General features: G+C 39.5%; 1 protein-coding gene and 1 pseudogene across 1 annotated transcript in view; one reads left to right on the top strand and one right to left on the bottom strand.

Moving 5' to 3' along the window:
• SLC44A5 (solute carrier family 44 member 5) overlaps positions 1 to 24,253 on the bottom strand; it is a 316,083-nt gene that overhangs the window by 186,279 nt on the left and 105,551 nt on the right. The gene's annotated exons all lie outside the window — the stretch shown is intronic.
• On the top strand, positions 22,998 to 24,107 carry LOC103284131 (neurofilament light polypeptide-like; annotated as a pseudogene).

The following is a 24,253-nucleotide window of genomic DNA, read 5'->3' on the forward strand; positions in this document are numbered from 1 at the left end:
GAAATCCATTCTGTGTTTTAATTGAATCCACAGATAATAGAGCTGCATACTATTATAAATCATGTTTGAAAATAGATTCAGCCGAAACCGGTTTGGCTCAGTGGATAGAGCGTCAGCCTGCGGACTGAAAGGTCCCAGGTTCGATTCCGGTCAAGGGCATGTACATTGGTTGCGGGCACATCCCCAGTAGGGGGTGTGCAGGAGGCAGCTGGTCGATGTTTCTCTCTCATCGATGTTTCTAGCTCTCTATCCCTCTCCCTTCCTCTCTGTAAAAAATCAATAAAATATATTTAAAAAAGAAAATAGATTCAAAATTGTTCCCTGAGAGTTTTCATTTCTGACAGTTTTTACCTGCATTATTCTCTCCAAAAGACAATATTATTGAAGTTACCTCCTTCATGCATATTATTTTATTTTGAATCCTCATAAAATCCAAAGAGGTAAATCATATTATTAGTTCACTAGTGGCCCAGTGCACAAAATTCATGCATGGAGGGGGGGTTCCCTCAGCCCAGCTTGCACCCTCTCCAATTGGGGACCCCTTGGGGGATGTCCGACTGCTGGTTTAGGCCCCATCCCTGTGGCTGATCAGCTGCCACGGAGGCTGTGGATCAGACCCTGCTTCTCTCTCTGGGCCTCACCAGCAGCCTGGGGTGGCTGCTGATCAGCCCTGCCTCTCTCTCTCTCTCCAAGAGGTCAGCAGTTCAGCCTGCTCACCAGTCCCCACCCAACCAAACCTGCTGCATGCGCAGCCTGGCATTCAGTTGTCTCTTTGGTCATTTTGGATGTTACGGACCCTGGCTCTTTATATATATAGATTAGAGTACTTATTCATATGAGTCAGTTAACCCCAAGACATTAGGTGTATTTAATTGCCTTTGGGGATCCCATCCCTACAAGTCAGCCAGTGATCAAGTTTTACTTGCTACAGTGACTAAATGCCTCCTTTGCTAGCAAGAGAAAATGAAAGTCTTCAATACTTAGACCAGTCCAGACCAGTATTGTCCAAAAGAAATATAATGTAAGCCATCTGTGATTTTAAGATTTCTAGTAACTGCACTAAAAATGTTAAAGATAAAATTACAAAAACAATTTTTCTAAGTCTTTGAAGTGTAGCCTGTGTTTTATATTTACAGTTCATTTGATTCAGATTAACTACATTTTAGGTGCTTAACACCCACATGAGGCCAGGGGCTACTGTCTTGGACAGCGCATTGGAAGACAGTGATTGTGAGACAATGTTGAAAATACTATGTAAGATAAGTTATGACATAATAAGCATTGTTCTGTAACACAAGTGCCACTTAAAACTATAATACCATCTATATAATTCAGAATATATTTTATTCTGGAAAGATAAGAGCCTTTGATAACAACCAAGCTTTCAAATCAATCCTCAGAATAGACTTTTTAAAAAATTGAATGAGGTTCACAAGTGAAACTAAAAGTTTCATTTAAAAAACAAAAACCTAGGGTTGTACTTTATAACATTTTGTTAAAAAAAAAAACCCAAAGATGGAAAAGAATGGGCAAAACAAGTGAATGTACAGTTGTGCCCCTATGCATGTTCCTCACCTGCTGCCACAGCTAAAATTAGACATCCAGGTTTAAAATAATCTTCCCGTAAAAGGTAGTTTATGTTATAAGAACTCTTCTGGAACATAACAAGAGAATTTATAGTCTAATGAGGGCAACTACAGCAAAGTAAACAGGCATCAAAATTATCATATAGTGTGATGACTGCCAAAGTATAGATGGTGTGGTGGAAGTACAGAGAAGGGGCTGAAAGCCTGATAGGAGGGTTGTGTGGTGGGGTCAGCTCCCTAGAGAAAGAGAAACCTAAACTAAACCAATACCTGGGACAGTATTAGCCTGGTGAAAGGAGTTTGAAGCAGAGGAAACAGGATATTGCAATGCCAGTGGTGAGAGAAGCATGGCAAGTCAAAGAACTGGGAGAATTAAGAGTGGGGGTGGAGGTGGTGGCAGGTGGAGAAATGAGGGTGGAGAGTAAAGGGCAGGTTCCTGAGGCTTCTTATAAACTAAGGACTTAATCTTGAGAGCAATGGAGACCTAGTAAAGGCTTTGAGTGACTGCTCCTGCCTCTTACCGTTTTTGGAGTTTCTGGTTCCCTAATTCCTTGAAAACTTTAGGACTAAAGCATTTTAGAAGGGCTTCAGGGGAAAAGACAAAAACACAACCAAGAGGGGGTGCGGGGAAGGCTCAGTCAAATTCATTCACTGAACTTAGAAAGTGTTCTCTTGGTGATTCCTAGAAGATCCCCTTTCCCCCTTTGTATGGCCTGGCTGTGGTTTCTTTAGAGTTTCATAAAATTAATGGTTTGTGACATCTCATTACAGGGCAAGTCTAAGGGCACCTTTCTCATCATTGCCTGAATGTCTGCTTTCAAGGGGATCCCCAGGATGAAAATGTTTCTGAGAGATGGATTGTTGTTCTATTTGAGGACTTCCTTTCAACAAGGGAAAATTATTTCAAATCCCTCCCTCTAACACGCGCGCGCGCGCGCGCACACACACACACACACACACACACACACACACACACACCAAGAACTAAAGCAGAACAAGGGCAAAAGGAAGGGAGGGAGGAATGGCATCAGCAGCTTTCAGAATCACTGCCTGTGCAAGACCATATGCTTTGTCTCCCAGTGATGGACAGGAGAACAGAATCCCCAGTCCAGCCATCCTCCTCTTGAGAATGTGCAAACATAGCTAATGCCTCTCTTTCGGAGATTTTTGGTTTTCCTTTTCTAATTTGTTCAAGGTATTTCTCCAACCTGTCATTCCACTACCCTCTATTATTAATTTTCTTCTTTTGACAGTCTTAGCAGATTTTTCTGAGTTCAGTTTCTAAACCCTTCAAGCCATTGCTTAAGGCCATTTACTCTTATTCTATCCTCAGGGAAGATCAAACCAAAGCTAGTTAGCAGCCGCTGTCTAAAAATTCTGCACATTCTGTTTTTTAAAATGTTTTATTTATTGATTTTTAGACAGAGAGAAGAAAGGAGAAAGAGAGAGAAAAACATCTATTTGTGTTCCACTTATTTATGCATTCATTGGTTGATTCTTGTATGTACCCTGACCAGAAATCGAACCCACAACCTTGATGTTGTTGGGACGATCTGATCCTCTAACCAACTGAGCTCTACCTGGCCAGGGTCAAAAATTCTGCACATTCTTAAGAACCATAACCATAAGCCACTGAGCTCTCTCTCTCTCTCTCTCTCTCTCTCTCTCTCTCTCTCTCTCTCTCTCTCTCTCTCTCTCTCTCATCTATTTGTAATACCACTTCCTAAACATTTTTATTTTCCAGCTCTCAATCTTTTTTGTGGCATGCCCTGGAAAGTCCTCTCAGGTTCTTTATACCACTCCCACTGAGTGGGGTTTTTAAAGATGAAACACCACATTCTAGTAGGGCTCTGGCTATTTAGGACGATAGGCAGAACACATATCCCTGTGTTTAAAAAAATAGTGAAACCCAACATGATGCCAAAGAGCTGAATAATGAGCCTTACTGGGCGTTTATTCTTCCTACACCCATGCCACTCAAACAAGAACAAGGAACAAACCTAGAATAAAAGGGCTTCGTAGCAAAATTAAGGTACCTCCGGGGTGAGCCATGCAGGAGGAAGTTTGCCAACACCTGTCTGTAGTTCATTTCTGACTCAGTCATGAGTACCAACTTAATTCATTCTTCTGAGAAGAAAGCCAAGGTATTTTAAATGCAGAGCTGTTTATACTTGCTACTCATTCTGCAAAGTTAATAACATTTTTGAGGGTTCATTAATCTTAACAAGCCTAGAAAAAAACACACATTTTCATGTTCTTGCTCTCCAACTATCATCTTTACAGTATATTTTTACATAAATAATTGGTTATGGCTCAAAATAAAAAAGCTTTGACAATTATCAAGCAGGCTAAGGATTTTTTAGCTTGTTCTGGAATGTGAGATATCAGCACCCTGGATGCCTGGAGACCATGTGTTATCTTATGATAACATTCAACTCACTTCTTTCTAGGCTCATAAAATACAAGTTTTTCATCTAACAGCTGAAATGACTGTGTTCTGTTTAGATAATATTCCCTTGCTGAAAGGTTAGTCTCAATGGAATTTTTCTGATTCAAGTATAAATGCAGACTAGGATTAGTGTCTCTAGCAACCTGGGTGTCCTCAAAAGCATTGCATCCCTGTCCTCTTATGACAAGTCCTGTAATGCTTCGCAGATCATTGTGTCCTCTATATTAAAACCTTTCCCTTCACAGGCTAACAAGCGGCAAGCCTTCATTCCTACACACATTATAATTTTTTTGTGTGTGGCATGCACTCTGACTGGCTATAAAATTATTTTATGTTCCTAGTATTCCTAGTCCTCAAGTAAAAATACTAGCTGTAATTCAGTGATGACAATGTGGTATTATTTATAAAGCATTCCAACTGTACTTTCCAGTTTTAGAATGCCATCAGAACTTCCTGATTGAATTATAGTCAGCCACTCAGCTGGTATCCTTTTCTCTGCATGAAAATTACTCAACTCACCCTAGGCAGTGTGGCTCAGTTGGTTGAGTGTCATCCCATGCATTGCAAGGTTACCAATTCAATTTCTGGTTAGGGCACATGCCCAGGTTGCGGGTTCAGTCCCTAGTTGGGGTGCATATGGAAGGCAACAGATCAATGTTTCTCTCTCCTCCCTCTCCCTTCCTCTCTCTAAAATCAATAACATATTTTTCTAAAAATTACTCACAAGCATTTTTCCCAACATCTCCAGGAGCTACATGGAAGTTCCAAAGGGAGTGACATTTTGCATAATCTTTCAAAAACTTCTTCAGGGACATTCAAGAGCCAAGAATTAGATAAAACTATTAAAATAAATGCTGGTTAAAAATTTAAAAACAAACAGCAAATGTGATGAAAATGTATTGGTAGTTTTCCAAAGAGAAAAGGTGATGTCTGAAAATATAATTCACTTTCACTATCTGGTTTCCAAACCAAATTCCTAAATTGATGACATGTATTTCGATTAATAGTGTCAAACATTTGTTGGTGAGGCAGAAGGGGGAATGGGATTTTTGCTTATTTCTTTATTGGGGAGGGTGTCTGGTTTTTTGCTGTTGCTTAAAACATTTATCTATATGCCCCAAGAAAAATCTATTTATTCATAGATGTTTTATTATCCTCATTTATGGCTTGAAAACATCTCAGTGTTTACATTCAAGAGACAATAATTTTACAGATGACTTTCTTCACTGTATTCAGCATCTCTGATTCTAGCACATAATCAAACATCTTACTTTACAAGTTTTTTCCTTGGTTCTTGCCTTATTTATTTCACATGCATTTCCCATAATTTTATAAATTACCTTTTTTAAAATAACAAGTTAATATTTTCCTGTGCAGTAGCTTTTTCAGACTGTGTCCAGTGGCAATATGTCCAGCCCCACTGGCAGTGAAATATTTAATAATAAATAATGTAACCAGTCTTCTAAGCACAAGCCCTCTGGCTCTGCACTGTAACTGTGTCGTACGGAGAGTCCAGATATTTTAATCCTGATTCAGTATGTACACGACATGTAGACGTGAACTTGTTTTATGCCTGTAACTCGGACTCTGTCTTTCTGTAGACTTGTTTTGTTTCTTCAAAACTATGCTAATAAAATGTGAGCAGAGTTGCTGCTTTGTTGAATAGTTAACATTCCTTCATTAAATCAGTTTACTGTCAATAGATTTTATTCTAGGATCTGAGGAGAGGAAGATGGCAAAAATTTGCTAGCTAGAAAAGGCAACTTCTAACAATATATATTTTTATTAAATTATCATACATTCTGCACCTTCTACCATTTCCTAGGCACTTATTGTTGATAGTAAATTTGTGCAATCTAGACCTACTAGATGCATTTTGCATTTTATTATTAAAGAAACTCATTTAACAGTGAGTGTATAATAAAGCTAAATTAACATGCCCCAGGATAATTATCTTAGTACATACATCCATCTATTAGAACACATTATTTCTAATCTTATAATGCTAATCCTTTCAAATAGACAGCGAAATGCTAATATTCTCCTCTGACTTTAACATTTCCTAGATTGTTAATCAGCAAACTGGGGTTATTGTCATTCATAAAATTAGGTCATATAGGTCAGTGGCTAATCTTTATGGTAAGACACTTATGTGTAACTTCTGACTAGAATGATTTGTTTTGTTATTGCCAATTAGTAGGCCAACTCAGTCATAAATTTGTTTTCTGGGCCGAGGATTATGTGGCTCAAGCAGATTTTCAAAATGGCAATACAAGAGAGAAGCATTATCAATATAATTTTATATCTTTATTTCTCTTATTTAAATACACATTTAATCCATGATTTTAGTGAGTTGCCTTAAAAAAAAAATCCAGAAACTTGGCTTTACATTAACCTTGTGGCAAACAATTTAACTCTTTCTTTCATATAATTTGGTTTATAAGGCATCCCTTAGTAAGTGTAGTTTTCAAATAATTCTGAATTCTTCAAAAGTGCCACTTTACTAAGACAGTTCTACTAAGACCTCTCCTAAGAGATTTCCAGCAATTCAACTGCCTGCATAAAATACTCAATGGCATAAAATAAAGATGTAGTGCATCACCCTGAATTATGCAGAAAGCTACATAAAGAGACTGAATTGTGTGTCCTTTCCTACTTGCCCTCCATGTCATCTATGAAAGAACCCCTCATAAGGCAAAACAACACTAAGAGTGATTATTTTATGCCTCATCTCTTAAATATTCACAGCTCAGCAAGAAGGCAAATGAAGAGTGGCTTTTATGTCCTCTGTCTAGGTGTCCTTCCAGTATCACTTGAGAGGACCTTTCAAAAGACAAATAACATCCACAATAGCAGATTTATTTCAGAAGAGGGGAAGGCACCCGATGAGGAAGGTATCAAATAGAGATTTCCACGGATGAGATTTGAAATGATCTAGTGCTTTGCCACTCGTCTTGCGAAGGACCACCTCTCCAACACCAAGGACATTAGCTTAAAGTCTTCTGAAAAAATATCATCTCATCGACTACTCAGAAAGATCTCTTTTCTTTCAATAATTTCAATTTTATGTTTGCTTATTCTTCTAGAATTCCATTCTACCAATCCTTCTCCTAAAATGTCACTTATATCCTATTCTCCTTTCAGCAGCTTTGCCAGCTCCCTTTCATTACTGTCCCCCACTATTTTCACTGCCATTCTATTATCTAGTTCTCACTTGGAACACTCAGCCAGCCATCCCCAAACTTTTCAGAGACTATGAAGATGGAAACAGAGTATTAGAAATTAGGGCTCAAAAGCTCTGGGCTCTGGGCTCTAATCAGAGAGTCAATATCACATATGAATGAAGAGAGCTGAGAGAGGTTAAATATCTTGAGCCAAATTCCAACCTTACCACTTACTAGCTGTGTGGATAAGGAGCTTATTTAACCCCTTTGGGCTTTAACCAATAAAATGGGGATAAAAACTATACATACCTCAATGGGTAGCTATCGGGATTACTGAGGTAATACATGGAAAGCATTTAGACTCCAGGCAGCAGCAGCTTTCTACCAGAAAGAGTTTCGCTGAAGTAGGGGAGGAGCCTAAAGGGGACTGTGGGAGAAAGGCTCTTTCTTTCCATCTGGCCGCAGCCATCAGTAAACCAAGAAGGGCACATCCAGGAGCTATGGAGGAAGAAGCAGTCAGATGTAATGTGCTTCCTTCGCAGGGTGCGCTGCTGACAGTACCATCAGCTCTCTGCGCTCCACAGGGCCCACCCCCAGCCCCACCCGCAAACCAAGTGCACAGGCTGGGATACAAGGTTATGTCATACTAGAGGCCCGGTGCATGAATTTGTGCATGAGTGGGGTCCAGCCAACCAGGGGGAGGGCCCACAGGTGGTTGTCAGGCTGGCCCTGGCCCCAATCGGGGATGGACTAGTGGGGGGGATGGCCCCACACCCTGGTCAAACTCCCGGTCGAAATCCTGGTGGAGGGGACAATTTGCAAATTAGCCTTTTATTATACAGGATATCGGATTCGTGTGAGCCTGGGTGGCTGCAAATGCCCTGTTCCTAAAGGTGCGATGGCAAGCCTGTCCATCACGGTATTAACCACTAGAGTTTGGAGCTAGCAGGATGCCACTGTAGGGCTCTGAGAGTCCCGAATTCTTATTGAGTTGAAGATCCTACGTAAAAATTCTTCAAGGTTATCCACATTGATCTATTCCATAAGGCTATCAGAAGAAATCCTGACACCCAGTGGATCACCAAACCAGTCCAAAAGCACAGGGAGATGGAGGGCTGACATCTGTGGCCGCAAGAGCTGTGGCCTTGGGAAGGGCCACAAGTTCCACCACACTGTTGATGGGTCTCACCTTGCACCTTGGAGAAGGCGCAATACTCTCCAGCTCCACCATTACCACTAATATAAGTAATTTTTGTAAAATTCTTTTCTAAGAGACAATTTAGGACAGTCACAAAAGAAAGCATTTAGATGCATATTCAATATCCAATGCATTGAATACACGCTGGATTGTGAGTATGAAAAGCATAGAGTTAATTTTGTATTATTATTTATTTATTTATTTATTTTTTTCAATTTTTTTTTTATTAAGGTATTATATGTGTACATATCTTACCATTGCCACCCCCTGTATTATTACTTATTAACTAGAGGCCCGGTGCATGAAAATTCAGCAGTCCCTCAGCCTGGCCTGCCCCCTCTCACAGTCCAGGAGCCCGCAGGGGCAAGAGGCGACCCAGCGATCAGGGGAAAGTGATGCCCCATCACACCTCTGCTGCTGCTGCCACTGCTGGCAGTGCAAGCCTCGGCCGGCCCTGGTTACTTGTGCCTTGGGCCAGCCCTGGGAAGCTGGGGGACTGAGGGGACTGCCATCTTTGAGGGCATGGCAGTCAATTAGCATATTCCCTCCTTATTGGCTGTGGGCACCGCCATCTTTGAAAGTGGGCAGTCAATTAGCATATTCCCTCCATATTGGTTGTGGGCACCACCACCATCTTTGTGACAGTGTGAGGGTCCATTAGCATATTCCCTCTTTATTAGATAGGATTATTGTATTATTTTCCACATGAACAACTGTAAACCTACTTTTGCCCCACCCTGTACACACACACACACACACACACACACACACACACACACACATAATGCTAATGGCAACAATGTCTCATGTTTCCCTCTACTAGTCTGAAAATGAAAATATTAAATTGTATCTCTCTAAAATTTCTTCTGGTCCAAAAATATCAAGAGTTTGAGTGTAATACAAATCCTTTTTCTTTAACTCTAAGACTTTCATAACAATCTACTCTTCAATTTGCATTGAGGATGAAAATGTAAGATCATAAGAGAAACATATGGCCTTAAGAATCTTAAAACTATTTTTTTAAAGAGTAAAAATAAAAGTTTCATTTCCCTCTCCTCAGATATATATTCTTTTCCTCTAATTACTTGATTTGATTTCAGGAAAATCTGAAACAATCAAAAAATTCATTTATGGAACAAATGATATAATATACTAAGAAATAGTATAGAGTCATGTGAATGTAAGTTTACTAGCTAGATAATTTGACAATTAAAAAATAACATTTATGGTGAAAATATAATAAATTATTTTTATTCACATTCAATTAATATTTACTGAGCATTTTCTCTTTGCTGGGCATAAAAATAAATTAGAGAGCCCTGGCTGGTGTGGCTCAGTTGGTTGGAGCTTCATCCCAAACACGGAAAGGTAGTGGGTTTGATTTCCAGTCAGGCAGCCAATCCATGTTTCTCTCTCACATCAATGTTTCTCTCACTCTTATGCTCTCTCTTTCTGTTCCCCTCTCTAAAATGAATAAAAAGCATATCCTCGGGTGAGGATAAATAAATAAATAAGAGAAACCTTTAATATAAACATTTAGAAGAGGGGAAAGGAGAGATGAAATAAATGGCTTCTACCTCAGGAGAGAGGGAAAGCTGCGCTGGCCAGCCAGCCTGCAGGAATAGTGGTGCTACCTCAGAGGGAGGTTAATCAGCCTGAATGTATGAGATAAAGAGGCTCCCTAGGTGTGATTTAAAAAGGGTCAAGATTTGGTCCTAAAATTAGTACATAATTTCAAATTAAAACGATTGTTGTTATTATCAACATCCTAAACTTCAAAAAAAGCTTAAAGACATCTTGTTCCTTTAACTCACAAATTATCTAATAGCACTTAGGATAACTTAGTAAAAATCTTCATAAAGTAAAACAAGATGAAGCAAATATACTCCAACCAAGATTCAGAAACTATGATAAGAAAGACCTGAATGGGGACATATATAAGTGCTGGAATCAAAAGTTGCTAAATGTTGAGGATTAAACTCTTGTCTTTTCTAAGAGAAAAAAAAAATTTAATATTTTATTTAAATAGTCTTATTTATATTTTTTCTTTCAAAAAAGGATATGTAAATACAAGTTAATTTTGTTATTATAAATATAAGAAATAAGGATATTGAGCTAGATTGCCTCTAAGGAATCTTCTAAGTCTAAAATTATATAAATTGCTTTGTCTAATAATAAAATAGTAATATGAAAATGCTGAAACATTTTCAAATATGGTATTACCTCCACAAAAGAAACCTTAAAAGGTTCTACTCAAGACAGCAAAATACCTGCTGCTAAGAGAATAAAAAAATTTGACATATATCTCTGATAGACAAGAAAATGATTTCACATTTAAGTTTAAATAAGTCTTCAAGATAATTTGTGCTTGAAAAAAATGCAGGATGGGTGTGTGTGTGTGTGTGTAAAGTATGATGCTAGATAACCAATTTTTATTTTTATTTTTTAATAAAAATAAGCAAAGCTAAATAAGGCTGAATTCAATAGAAATAAAGCCTATTTTTACACCTTTCCTATTAATTTGCCAAAACATGGAGGGGGGAGTAAAAAAAATAAATGAGTTATCTTGGGAAAAGGTAGCTTTTGACTTTAGAGTCAATTAGTCTTTTTGAACAGCAGAAGCTCTTTAACTGTCAAATGAAACTGTCACTTTCTTTTCAGAATCCTACTGCTCTTGAGGTTTCATTGCATATTAACAATATACCCAGGGAGGCCTTAATTACTTGATTCTTTTTTTTTAAATATATTTTATTGATTTTTTACAGAGAGGAAAGGAGAGGAAGAGGGATAGTTAGAAACATTGATGAGAGAGAAACACTGATTCAGCTGCCTCTTGCACAACTCCCCACTGGGGATGTGCCCGCAACCAAGGTACATGCCCTTGACCGGAATCGAACCTGGGACCCCTCAGTCCGCAGGCCGACGCTCTATCCACTGAGCCAAACCGGTTTCGGCAATTACTTGATTCTTTATGCTTCCTAAATATAACATAGAAATGAGACATTGGTGGAGTTAGGCTATGTGGAGGCTTATTTTCTATATGGAGAGAGTCAGTATATTATGTGGGGAAAGTGTGCAGTGTCTGAAGTACTACAACAGTAGGATTCTGGAGATCTAGCCCTGATACCAGGATCATTCATTCTGTCATCAAATATTTATTAAACACCTAATATGTGCCCCAGTTCCTATGGAGTCTTCAATCCCCAAGAGGTGGGGATAGGGAAAAGATAGAGACTAAATAAATCCACAATTATAAATTGTGACACTAAAGGAAGAGACAATGTATAACGAGAAGGAATAACCGGAAGAAGGACTTTGATGGAGTAGTCAGATGATGGCCTTTCAGAAGTGATGATACATGGCTAAAACTTGAAGTATGAGGAAGAAACCAGCTATACAAATAGGGCAAGAAAAATAATTCTAGGCAGAAGACACCACATGTGCATTTGCCCTGAAGCAAGATGGAGTTTGGCACTTTCAAAGAATTTGAAAAAGAAAAGTGGGACTCACACATACTGCATTGAAAAGGATGTCTAAGACTAATTAATTACCTAGGGCCTCAAGATACAATCCACATGAGCTATCTACAGAATTGATTCTGATATCAATGGATTATAAACACTTCTGTGAGGTTTTGGGGGACAAGATACTCTATTGATTTTTGGCTAAGTCTAAATAAAATGAACAAAGTACTGAGCAATTACTCTATGAATTTAGAAAGGACTATTCAAATTATCTGGATTTTTTAAAAGTCACTCTCATCTCTCATATTTAATCCTCAAAAGATTCATACTTATTCAATTATGCACTGAGATGCTGGCAGTACCCAGAAATACATGAACTTTTACCCTTTTCTTTGGAATGAAATTATTTATTTCTCTAAGACAATTTCTTCCATGTGATAATGAGATGCATTTGACACTTCCTTGTAATTATAGCACTAATTTATATGTTCTGTGGTGAAATGATCTGATGACATACATACAACTTGCTAGAAAATGTATATAATTAAATCTGCTATCTAGGATAGCTGACTGAGACCAATTCTAAAGCTATGAGAGCTGTTCTCCAGTCCAAAATTAAAATAGCCTTCATTAGAGAAAATAAACCCAGGATTTATTCTATGAAATTCGAGAATAGAATAACAATCAATAAGAATTCATGTGTGTGAGGAAGAGATGGGTCAGGGAGATTTAGTGGCCTGAAAATAAAGATTCTCAAAATTCCTGTTCCATAATTCTTGCCTTACTGACTAAAGTGTGTTTACATCAGAACAGTTGGATGAAAAAGAGAAACATCCAGCTCCCAGATGCTCTATCATTATTTGTGCTCACACTGTGACTATGGGCTATAGAATGCTAGGGCTACAGCTAGGTTGTTCGTTTGTCTGTTTTTAAGACAGGGGTTTTTGTTGTTGTTTTTGGTGTGTGTGTGTGTGTGTGTGTGTGTGTGTGTGTGTGTGTGTTTTAAGGCTTAAGCCCTTGAAAAAACAGAAGCAGCATTAAAAAGGGTAATCTTTGTTTTGGCAGGTAGAAACTTCAAACAGAATGGCCTGTGTCAACAGTCTTGATCACATCTCCTTTGTGAAGGAGCCAATGAATGATGGACGAATGGTGTACAGTGGCAAGTCAAGAAAACAAAAGATAATGGAAACAAATTGTCAAAGAAGCTGACATAAAATAAGTGGATTTTTATATTCAAGGAAGAATGTTTAAGAACCAATAACTTAAGTCCCCAATTTTTAAAACAGTAGATTTACTCATTCTTAATAAGCAAGACAAATCCTCTGTAACTAGTAAAGAAGGAATATGAATTATTTACTTGGCTCCTTGTGCACTAATACAGATGAAAAATTAAGGAAAGAATAAGAGGCCACACATGTTAGAACAAACCTTCCTCCCTCTCAGTTTCCATTTTTTTCTCTCTGCCCTTCAACACTCCTGACCTGTCCACTCCATCATTCCAGTATATGTTCCCAATAGGCCGAAGGCAGAGTACAGAAAGACAGGATGAAACAGTGACAGATACTGAGATCTGACATGTATATTTTCAAAAACATTTGAGAAAGTATTGTTATTGACACAGGAGTGTATTTATAAGGACTAACTAATGTGATAGTTTTAAACACAGCAGCCTATTTTGGTGAGACTGTACATGCAATTTGATCAACAATAATTGCCCTTCACAATTACTTGAACTAATAAAGTCCTTTTTTGTTTGTTTGTTTAAGCTGCATTGCATTAAATTTCTGATTTTTGAAATGAAAATAATCTATAATAATAAAAGCGTAATATGCAAATCAACCAAATGGCCAAACAGCAGAATGACCGTCTGGACGACCACACTATGACACGCATTGATGCCAGGCCAGCCAGGGCAGGTGCGATGCGATTGGCCTGGGGTGGGGGTGGGCACCATCACCCCACGATCAGCCCTGCAGAGGGAAGCCCAGGCCACTGGCCAGCAGGGCGATCAATCAAGGGGGAAGGAAGGGAGGTGGCAGATGCAGGCAGTGCCAGGCCTCAAGGTGCCTGCAGCGGGAGAAAAGCCAGTGCCAGCAGTTGGGGGAAGAAAGGCCTACCCTTGCATGCATTTCATGCATCAGGCCTCTAGTAATACATAGAATACCAGAGGATCTTAAGCCTTTGTCTGTGTCTGGACAAATTTCCTCCCATAATTAACCCTGAATGGCATTTATTTTATTTTATTTTAATTTTTATTGATTTTTTTTTTTTTTTTTTTTTACAGAGAGGAAGGGAGAGAGATAGTTAGAAACATTGATGAGAGAGAAACATCGATCAGCTGCCTCCTGCACACCCCCTACTGGGGATGTGTCCGCAACCAAGGTACATGCCCTTGACCGGAATCAAACCTGGGACCCTTCAGTCTGCAGGCGGACTCTCTATCCACTGAGCAAAACCGGCTAGGGCCTGAATGGCATTTAAACTTTACTTGTCCAATCCAACTGTCAAAAAGGACAAAGGTATAATGATATACCAGTTAGTATATAGGCACTATCAACATATATGTACCTAGCAATAGGTAGAATGGGGTGTGTAAAAACATTATGCATGAACTGCAAATAAAACATTAATAGTAATTTATTTTAGTTCAAGTAACATAAACAAAATGCTCATTCAAATTTGTGCTGGGAACTTAGAAAAGAAAATCAATTCTACGTGGGGTGGTCAGGGAGAAACATATTCTTTTTTATAAAAAAAATATGTTTTTATTGATTTCAGAGAAGAAAGGAGTGGGAGAGATAGAAACATCACAGATGAAAGAATCATTAATCTTAATGGCTGCCTTCTGCACGCCCCCATTGGGGATCGAGCCCACAACCCGGGAATGTGCCCTGACCGGGAATCGAACTGTGACCTCCTGGTCAACGCTCAATCACTGAGCCACACTAGCTGGGCAGGATGAGCCCTACCCTTTCCTCTTATTCTTTAAAAGTAAATCCTTTTATTTGAAGCAATCATAGTAATCCCATTCCCCTTTCCAGGGGGTGGCTTAATTAGGGAACCAGAGCCTAATCCTGGTAAATGAGCTGTGAGAGGAAGTCTGCTAGGGCCTATGGGGAAGATTCCCCCACTGTGAAACACAGACACATGGGAAAAGACGTATCTTTTTCAGCAGGACATTGTTATAACTGGTTGTGATGCTATTTTGCAACCACAAAATAAATTAGGTTGAGGTCAAAACTGATAAACCGAGGATCAGAGTTTTCAAATGGCAAGAACCTGGGTTCTCAATGGTGTCAATGATGTCAACAACCAACCCTGGAAACTCTAGGTTCCATAGTACATCTCCTTATTAAGTCATGTGAGTTGGGGATTTCCTGTTACTTGAAGATAAAAATGAGTATGAATTTGATATGCAGAAGCGGAGGAGCAAAACAGGTATAAGAAAGAAGATGTATAAAGTAAAAAAAAGTGAAAAAGAACAACTCAATTGGATAAAAGTGAATAAGTACATTATTTTTTTGTATATTTGTTATTGTCAGTAGTATTACAGATGTCTCCCATTAACCACTCCCCCTTTACTCCCTCAACCCAACCCTTTGATGCTAAGTTTTCCTCAAAAGCATACACAGCTCTCCTTAGAAAATGTGTAGTTTAGGGTGTTACAGAATTTAACAAACTTATGCACATGTGCACATGCACACAAACACAGTGTTAGTTAGATTTTCAGTAATACCACAGGGTCTGAAGGAAAATATCAGGTTGTATGGGAATAAATGTTGCTTATTTCTAAAGACAAGTGATTTTGTCTTAAAAAGATAAATAGTTCCAATACATTTTTATGAATATGACATGTGATAGTCAGAAGGCAGAATATGGGGTTTTCACTTCTTCCATTTTTTATTCTGCCCTTTGTTTTATTTGTTGGTACCCTGAGAAACACTGGATTTTATTTTAGTGACTTCACAGTGTTCAAAACTTTAAAGAGCCTGTAGCTGACTGGACACAATGGACATGCTACCTGCTTTCATGAAAACAGGATGTACCAGGCTCTAAGGTTCATCTCTCCATGGACAAGATTTTTGGCCTGCTTTGCTCTTTTGCCTCATCCCTCAAGTATCACATGTCAAAACACCACAGTAAGGAGGTTGGCCTGCCCAGTAAAGTTTTTCCCCTTGAAATGCACATCATGTGTAACATCTCAAAGGTCATTCTCTAGACTGTGTAATTTTAAATTATAACAACTGAAAAATGAAATGAAAGCATCTAGCCTGTCAAAACCTTAGTAACATAACAAAAACATTTCCCAAAAATGTACAGGAAGCTTTGTTCAAGGCATTTATTGAGGTCCACTATTTGCCAAGTGGCTGCCACAGTATATGGCACAAAGAAGGCACTCAATAAAAATTAGTTCAATAAACAAAGTTTATAAAAATGAAAAGGAAACAGTTCCTTACTACAAAGAGATTACAATCTAACAAGGGAGTCATACATAGATATAACTATCAGACAAGGTGATAAATTCTGTAAAGAAAATACAAAGTGCTAAGAATTAAAGAAGTTATTAAATGCACATAGCTGACTAATGAAGGCTTAGGCATAAAGGCTATAATAGAGATGTACTGCAGGAACAGGATTAGAATTAGGGAATAGCAGTGTTCCCAATCTGGGAAAGTATTAAAAACGGTATAATTAACTATTATTTTTATCTATCAGCACCTTTTCCTCCTTCTTTTGGTAACAAATCCCACCTCCACCCTGCCTGACCAGAGTGTCAATATATCAAAAAGACTGCTACCCATCCATTTGGGCACAGTGGATTGGATGACGGATGGGCCAATGTCCAAAGTTGGAATGATCAAAACCCTTCCCTAGGACTTTTCTACTTATAACTGACAAAGTAGTACCCTTTACTATATGGCTACAAATAGCTTCATATATAAGCCCTGAAATGACAAAGACTATGGCCCTATCAGATGAAGAGGGCTGTGTGCAGTAGAAGAAAATAAAGACAAAATGCAAAGAAATGGAAGAAGTATTATCAAAAAATATGTACCTAGCAATACACCCTCAAAACACATTACACAACAACTGACAGAATTGTAAGAATACATGATAAATCAGCAACAAAATAAGCTATCAGAGGAGAAACACATATTAACCACAAGAGTACAGTAATTAGATTTACAACATAGTGATCAGCCACAAGAGACACCAAAAAACAATGCAATAGTTCTTCAAAATCCTGAGGCAAAAAACACTTTTAAAAATAATTTTAAATACATTTTTATTGATTTCAGAGAGAGGAAGGGAGAGGGAAAGAAAGAAATATCAATGATGAGAAAGAATCACTGATTGGCTGACTCATGCATGCCCTTAACTGGGGATGGAGCCCACAACCTGGGCATGTAAGGGCGTCGAACCATGACCTCCTGGTTCATAGGTCAATGTTCAACCACTGAGCCATGCTGGCCAGGTTAACTTTTAATGCAAAAATTTATACCAAGCTAAACTGCCATCCTGACATTTTTAGATATGTAATGACAAACAATATAAAGTAAGCCATCCACAGGTAAAATAATTACCTGAGAATATACTTTATGTAATTATATAAAGTACATGAAACTTTATATACATGAGTTTTATGTTATATTTTTAAGATCTGCATAGAAAAATAGAGTGTTATTCTACTGTATTAAATCTCTATTTCTTTAGAATAATAGCAATTTTCAGATTTGATGCTAACATTTGCACGTTAGTACAGTTATTTTTTCCTTCAGTCTTCAAAAATATTTTCTACTTTAATAATACAATCAATCGATGCTTTTCCACGCAGAGGAATTAAAGTCAGACATGCTCAGTGGGAGAAAGTACATATTATTATCAAAATCATATTCTTTAAATCAGCAGGCATGTAAATTTCCCATAAAATGAATTTAATCTAGTTACAAATATGGACTGTTTTCAAGATGAGAGAACATTCATAGTTCTACAAATACACTTCCTCTCTCAAATGACAAAATTATATGCAGTGCATTGAAAGTCAGTTTTTTACAATCAGCAAATATAATCAAAATAGATTTGCCTAGTGTTTTGAATATTTGTCAGTATATTTTATATACTCAAAACACAGGAGCTTTTAGCTGCAGCTAGGTAGCTTTTTACTATTCTACCCCTCTTTCTGTTTAAATAATGGCAGGAATGTTTTTAAATACTTTTTCAGTTCAAGTAAACACATTCAATCCTTTGTCAAATGTATGGATTTGGTCAATGTAAATATGCTTTAAAAATCATTATCCAGTTGGTAGAGAATATCTAGCTACTCATCAAACCATTGCCCCTTCTTCCTGGGCACACAGGTAGTTAAAGGCAAAGGGGGCCAAATATACGATGAAGGAAGATGAGTTGACTTTGGGTGGTGGACACACAATGCAATATACAGATCATATGTGATAGAAATGTACATTTGAAACATAAAAAAGACCCTATTAACTAATGTCACCCCAATAAATGTAATTTTAAAAATAAAGATGCCAAACCAATGGATGTCAAGATAATCAAATGATAGTGTAGAACACAGTCCCTCTAGCCCTGAGTTCCCCCAACACCAACATACAAATATAAAACACCATTGGAAGTCCACATTGCTATTATGTGAGCAAGAAATATACTTCTACTATGTTAAACCATGACAATTCTGCTAAAAAAAAAAAAAAAAAAAAAAGCTAAACTATGTCATTGGCTTTGTAGCTAGGCAGTGGATAATAGAGAATTAATGTCAGAGCCTAGAAAGATGGAGGCTCTTGGTAATAGTGGTAAAAAGTATTGCCTGCAAAAATCTGCAAGTTAAATCAGGTGCCCACTGAACATGCAGCCCTGCCCAGCCAGAGATTATACTTTCAAGTCCCCCTGCAACTACCGTAGATCGTGTGGCTAACTCACCAGAACAGGAGCAAAAGTGATCTCTGCCATCACTCACTCCCTCTTCACATCCTTTCTGCACTTGTTATATGCCACATATAGTCGTGGTAGCTATATGTTTAAGATGGAGGACCCACCAAAGGGAAGGCACCTAGGTGCCCTGGTTACTGCTTGGAGGACAGTCAACTCTATCAGTTATAAATATCAGGGTTTTTTTTTTACTTTGTATAAAAAAGAAGCATTACACATTTTTAGACTTTTTGTTACAGCAGACACCTTAACTGATAAAACACTCTGAGGCATTTGTAAAAATGAAGTGAATCATTTCTGCTCATTAACACAATTATAGGTAAAACTAAAAAAAAAAAAACAACTGGTGAAGAATCTTGAAAACATCAAATTAATAAACATTTCATTTCAAAGTCAGTATGGTGCATACAAGGTTAAAAGCTCTACTTTTTACGAGTTGTAGTATTGCCTTGAACAAAAATAAATATATCATCTTGGAGCCTCTTTGTTCTCTTATATAAAGTGGGGAGAACCTACCCTACTTTGTAGGATTGTTATGACAATATTATAACATATACAACATGCTTAGGGCAACATTGAGCATTAAGTAAAGTGCCCAGTTGATTCGCTTTCCCATCCTATAATAATTTCAAGGTATTAAATGAACCCTAGTTTGTATTAGTGTATAAGGTAACTCTTGAGAAAAGTTACTTTGGTAAAAGACTCCAATCACTGACTCCAATGAACATCAATGACACTATACAAATACTACAGAGATTCATAGAATGGCAGAGGGACAAAGAGCCACTTTTCCCACCAGATCTCAGTGAAGTCTCTCGGGCCATTATTTACCTCTTATCTCTCCATTCCTCTGCCCCTCGTCAATCTCATTTCATCCTCCCTTGCCAAGCACTGAAAGCCTATAGGCAGTAACAAACAGATGGATCAGATATTTCTTTGTCGGCTGAGATTGTTACTAGGTTCCCCAACTTGCACAAAACTAAAGATACCAGATCTTGCTCTCTTTTCGAATTAATCTCACACTATTAGAGTGAGCTTTTTGTCAGGCCTAACTGATAGTAATAGCAATACTATCATGTTTGCTAAGCATTCTATAAAGTTCAAAGCACTTTCAAAACCATTTTCTGATTATAATGAAGGGAACACGATCAAGGAATACCCACTAGAAGTAAATCCTTGCAGTCATGAATCTCATGAGCCAAGGAGAGATGATGGTGGTTTTGTTAGTCACCGGTAAGCTGCCACATCACCCCAAAGACGGCAAAAATAGAAGCAGTTTACAGTCCAGGTTCTTACACAGAGGGTTCTTGCTGAAAAACTGTTCTTCTGATGAATTATCTGAATCAAAAGCCTTAGGCATAGAGAAATGACAGATGCCAATGAATAATGCCAAAGCCAAATGCTTAATAAAACAGCATTAGAGAGCAAAATAATTAACTTCCGTTGTTCTTTTAAAAGGCCTGCTTTCTCCCTAGCACACAAGTGCTGAAAAGGCATATAACAAGCCCAAGTTGCACACACAAAGTTGATCATTTAGATACAACGAGAATGAAATTACTAAAGTCCTTTGTGATGAAACAATGCATAAGATGATTCAAGTCTTAAAAGCAAGTGTGAAAATCAGCACATGGTATCCAGTGAAATACCAACAATACCTTTTATTAGCAACAGCAACGAGGAAAGGCAGCAATTTTGATACACCAAACAAATGGCCAAATTGTGTACTACCCCTCCCCCAACCCCCTCCCCCAACCCACACCCCTGGAGCTTCTCTGGGTACACAGCTTCTTTCACTATCAGTGGCAGCTCTGCACTGCTAAGTTTTGCTTTCATGCCGAGGGGGGCAAAGTTGCCTGAATACGACTAAACAACACTGATCAAAGGACAGAAAAATATCTTTGCCTGTATATCTGACAGCATGCTTTTAACCAGCAGCATTTTACTTTATCATTGCCTCGTGGGAAGTCTGAACTCACATGGAATTAGTCGATTACAGTGCCAACCACCCTGTGGACCCTCAGTTAATATTCATGCATGAAGAAAAGGATATATTTCAAGATCCCTACTTTTAAAATAGAAATTAATGTTGGGGGCCTGCAAACTGACTTAGAAAGAATTGCTGTTTCAAACGTGGCTCAAAGGGGGCTTTAATATGTTTTTAAAACAAGTCCAAGAACTAAAATGGAACAAGCCTGGCACTGCGAGGTCAGGAGTGGCACTCTAGTTTCGGCATGGTAACCTGCTCTGCTGGTCCTCAAACCCCTCATCCTCTCCTGAGCCCCAATTTCTGTTTCTGGTTCACACTGTTCTTGCCTATCTCATAGGATTATTTTGAGAATTAAACGAGATAAAAGTACTATGTTGAAGTTAGAAGTCTTATGTATCACACCATTATGTTTTATTCAAAGCAACACTCTCAGCCACAGGAATAGTTGCAAAAAAACATGTGGGCTTCCCTGAATCATTTCACAATATCTCAGCTCTTAACATCTCCTCTCAAGTGATGTCAATTAATTATTCTCCTTAATAATGTTAGTACATGTTAATAATTTGTATTTGTGGACTCAAAATCTCAACATTTAAATCATATTCTCTTCAAAAATGCATTCATTCTTATAAATCCCTTAAGTAATATACATTCTGTTCAAATTGCCCATTTGTAAAAGCAAGTTCTTACTTGGTGGCAAAATTGTTAACCTGCCCTAGTATTTCGCTTACAATGCAAGAGAGTATGTCTACATGAATGGCCATTGAACCTAGTTCAACATTCAGCCTGGCTAATTCTCCATGGTCTGTGGCTCAGCAATACTCTGAGCCACCAAAGTACAGCTAGACAAGGTGTCTGATGTGTCTATAGGGGTACACTGGAGAAGCAGAGATCTGAAAGATTATACAATATTTTAAATGCAGAGAAAAAAACTTTCTTTAAATACTACATTTTGTTTCTCAGAATGTCATATATTATTTTCCTAAACACTAAGGGGGAAATATTTGCTCCAATCCTTTTCATTTACTACCTCCTAATGATTCATTTTGAATATTTTTATGAGCCAATTATTACAGAATATTTTTCAGACCCAAAATTGGCAAAGTGACTTGATATATATGTTTGTGTGTATAATAAAGTTGTCAAAATAAATATAATCCTATATAATAAAAGGGTATTATGCAAATTGACTGAACAGCAGAACGACCAGTCACTATGACGTGCACTGACCACCAGGGGGCAGATGCTTAACACAGGAGCTGGCCCTGGTAGTCAGTGTGCTCCCACAGGGGGAGCTCTGCTCAGCCACAAGCCAGGCTGAGGGCTGCGAGCACAGTGGCAGTGGCGGGAACCTCTCCTGCCTTCTTGGCAGCGCTAAGGATGTCCGACTGCTGGCTTAGGCCCACGGGGAGTGGGCCTAAGCTGTCAGTTGGACATCCCCGAGGGCTCCCGAACTGCTAAAGGGCGCAGGCCAGGCTTAGAGACTCCCCCCACCCCCTGTCAAGTGCATGAATTTCATGCACCGGGCCTCTAATTAATATAAATTTCCATTTCCCCCAAGGTTTCTGCTATTCTATATGTGGGTAATTCCCACTTTCATAACTTTAATTTTGGGTTATCTACACTAATAAAAGAGACAAATGCTAATTGACCATATCTCTGCTACACCCACAGCCAATCAGGAGTGATATGCAAATTAAGCCAACAAAGATGGAGGCTAAATTTGCATATGCAGGAGGGGCGGGCTGTGCCTGACTCCACCTGCAGGGTCCAGTCCACCATGGGGGACCGAGCAGGCCAGGCGGGCAGTGCCTGATGCCACCCGCGGGGTCCAGGCCACCATTGGGACCGGGCAGGCCATGTGGGCAGCGCCTGACACCACCTGCGGGGTCCAGGCTGCCATCGGGGTCGGGCAGGCCTGGTGGGCTGCACCTGAAGCCGCCCGTGGGGTCCAGGTAGCCATCAGGGTTGGGCAGGCCTGGCAGGCAGCACCTGACACCGCCCACGGGTTCCAGGCCACCATCGGGGACCTGGGTAGGCGGGGGTGGCCAGGGTCTCTGGGATCACTGTCTGCCCCTGGGCCACCTGTGGACAATGGTGGAGCAGGCCCCGGTTGAACATTTTAATGAAAATGGGATGCCTGTGCCCCATCCCTGGCGAGGAGAGGGCAATGGGCAGTTAGCAGGCACCAGGGCTTGGAAGGGACTGGGAGCAACCTGCAGGCATGCTACCAGGAAGAGGTGCTGAACCATGATGACGCAGAGGGCTGGCTGATGGAGGCACGCAAAGGTGCAGATGAGGTGGCTCTCGCTGGCGCTGAGCTTGAAAAGCGCATCGACAGCCTGATGGACTAAATTGCCTTTCTGAAGAAGGTGCATGAAGAGGAGATCGCCAAGCTGCAGGCGCAGATCCAGTACGCTCAGATCTCCGTGGAGATGGACATGTTCTCCAAGTCCAACCTCTCTGCTGCGCTCAAGGACATCCGCACCCAGTACAAGAAGCTGGCTGCCAAGGACATGCAGAATGCAGAAGAATGGTACAAGAGCTGCTTCACCATGCTGACCGAGAGCACTGCCAAGAACACCTACGCGGTGCACGCCGCCAAGGAGGAGGTGTCTGAAAGCTGCCGCCTGCTCAAGGCCAAGACCCTGGAGATCAAAGCATGCCGGGGCATGAACTAAGCTCTGGGAAAGCAGCTGCAAGAGCTGGAGGATAAGCAGAACTCCGATGTTAGTGCTATGCAGGACACAATCAACAAATTAGAAAATGAGTTGAGAACTACAAAGAGTGAAATGGCATGATATTTAAAAGAATACCAGGATCTCCTCAATATGGCTTTGGACATTGACATTGCAGCTTACAGGAAACTCTTGGAAGGTGAGGAGACCCAGCTCAGTTTCACCAGCGTGGGAAGCATAGCCAGTGGCTACTCCCAGAGTTCCCAGATCTTTTGTCAATCTGCCTAAGATGGTTTACAGACTAGCTCCTACTTGATGTCCGCTTGCTCCTTCCCTTCTTAATACACCAGCCACGTCCAGGAGGAGCAGATCGAGGTGGAGGAGACCACTGAGGCTGCAAAAGCCGAGGAAGCTAAGGATGAACCCCCCTCTGAAGGAGAAGCTGAAGAGGAGGAGAAGGAGAAGGAAGTGGCTGACGAAGAGGAAGGAGAGGAAGAGGAAGAAGGTGCCAAGGAAGAATTTGAGGATGCAAAGGAGGAAGAAGAAGGAGGTGAAGGTGAAGGAGAAAATGCCCAAGAAGCTGAGGATGAGAAGAAAGATGAAGGTGCTGGGGAGGAGCAAGCAACCAAGAAAAGATTGAGCCCCCCTTTCCTTAATTATTTCAGGAATAATCCTCCTGAAACCAGGTCAACCCCGTCACCAACCAAGTGGTTGAGTTCCCGATACTGTATGAATTAAGAAGTCAATATACATAACATTCTGAGGTGACTCAGGTT

Source organism: Eptesicus fuscus, chromosome 9 (assembly GCF_027574615.1).
Source record: "Eptesicus fuscus isolate TK198812 chromosome 9, DD_ASM_mEF_20220401, whole genome shotgun sequence".
NCBI classification, from domain to species: domain Eukaryota; kingdom Metazoa; phylum Chordata; class Mammalia; order Chiroptera; family Vespertilionidae; genus Eptesicus; species Eptesicus fuscus.